This window comes from Nematolebias whitei, chromosome 8 (genome assembly GCF_014905685.2).
Source record: "Nematolebias whitei isolate Nwh7 chromosome 8, NemWhi1, whole genome shotgun sequence".
Taxonomy (NCBI): Eukaryota; Metazoa; Chordata; class Actinopteri; order Cyprinodontiformes; family Rivulidae; genus Nematolebias; species Nematolebias whitei.
Window position 1 is genome coordinate 40,898,849 of NC_056505.1, and position 1,812 is coordinate 40,900,660.

At 40.1% G+C, this 1,812-nt stretch overlaps 1 protein-coding gene across 1 annotated transcript in view; it reads right to left on the bottom strand.

Annotated features, from left to right (window-relative positions):
- LOC119413685 (lysyl oxidase homolog 2B-like) overlaps positions 1–1,529 on the bottom strand; it is a 268,771-nt gene extending 267,242 nt beyond the window's left edge. The window contains exon 1 of the mRNA XM_037680740.1: positions 1,469–1,529. The gene's annotated coding sequence lies outside the window, so the exon portion shown is untranslated. The remainder of the gene's footprint in view (positions 1–1,468) is intronic.
- Between the last annotated feature and the right edge of the window lie 283 nt (positions 1,530–1,812).

Here is a 1,812-nt window from a genome sequence, read left to right on the forward strand (position 1 = left end):
AATTCAGTTTATTTCTGTAGCTCCAAGTCCCAACAGAAGTCATCTCAGGGCACTGAACAAAAACATCCACACACATAAAAAAGCCAGTTAGTAATTTTATATATCTAAGGAAGCAGCAGATTTTCCAAGTTATTCAGCTCAGATAGTTAACAAAGATACATATATGGTGACAGTCATCTTGGATTTTGATGTGACACCCAATTATTTGTAAAGGAAACTTTCTTTTGCTTAGATGTAGCCACACTCTAAAATGGAAGTCGGTACTTCCCTTGTTTTCCAAGCTATCATGCTTCCAACATGTACAGATGGTTGGATGGAGATATTTCCAAATCTGAGTTTTTGCTACGCGACGGGGAGCAATCAAAGGAAGCTGATCTCTTCCTGAGCCTGCAGAAAACATCAGGAAACAGGACCTCTGCAGGCCTTCAGCCTCACAAACTCTGACCTTGAATAAAACCAAAACTATGTGTAGAATCAGGTCTTTTACAAACAATTCATGTCACCATATCAGGCTGAAGGATAAAAAGGTCAAAATGCCATGTTAAACCAGAAATGTCAGCACCTCTTCATGAGCCTGAAGCTGTCACAACCAGGACAGACAGTCAGGAAAATGAAGAACGTTCCCCGAAGGAGCAGATCTCACGAGACCAAGCTGCTGCAGAGCTGCTCCAACTGGAACAAGAACAACATGCTTACTCTGCATGATCAGGAAATATCCCTCTCACAGTATGTTATGTGAATGACTCTCAGGCAGCTGTGGTTGAGTGGTTAGAGCAGTCGTCCTAAAATGGGAGAGTTGAGGGTTCAATTCCACCAGCAGTCACATGTTGAAGTGTCCCTGGGCAACACACTGAACCCCTCATTGCCTCTGATGTGTGTCCCATCAGTGTATGAATGTGATAAAGCACTGATTATTATCTTCAGATTCAGATTATCTTTGTAGATCTAAAAGAGTGCTGTGTGGAGGTAAAAGAGGGCACAGATTGTGTTGTAAAGAGCTCTGAGTATCTGGATTAGTTAGAAAGCGTACATCAGAGTCCATTTAACTATCACACCATTAGGTTGTATTTTTCACACTGACTGAGTTGAAGACATCTTTCTGAGTTTTAAGGTTAGCTGGCTGCTGCCATCTTATAAAAGTTAATCAGTTGGAGATGCTCTGTAAATCTAATTATTATTGTCTGCACATTACATAAAAATGTGATCATGACTTTATGAGGTATTTTGCTATGAAAAACCATTATTGTTTGCCTGTTGTCTTTCTACTGTTTACAGTAGTTTGAAATGTACTTTTTGATGTACTTTAATCCTGTGGAGGAGGTTAAGAGCTGTAAACTTCATTTAACACCAAACCCACAGAAGCCTGAGTCCTGAACTAGAAGCCTAAAGCAGAGTATAATCTGATGAGTTAATAATCTGAAATTTGGATGCAATGAAACAATCAGAAATAAAACTAAACTGAACTTACTCTGCTTTCCTGAAGCGTCTCCTTCTTCTGCTGCTTTCAGACTAACATCCAGAAAAGCAGGGGAGGGGTCCACACAAAGTACCGCCCCTTATGCCCATGTGACCCCCTGATCACAGCCAGCTGTGGTCAGGACTACCCTGCGCCATCTATTGCCGCCATCTTGAAAAGACCTTTGTGTAGCAACATGGGGATTTGTAGTGACTGCCAGGACAGAAGCAGAGAATGAATATAAGTTTCAAACAGCTAGACTCAGTGCTGGAGTCAGTGTTTTATCATTCAATGTTTTAACTACTGAAGGCTGAGAATATATATATATATATATATATATATATATATATATATAT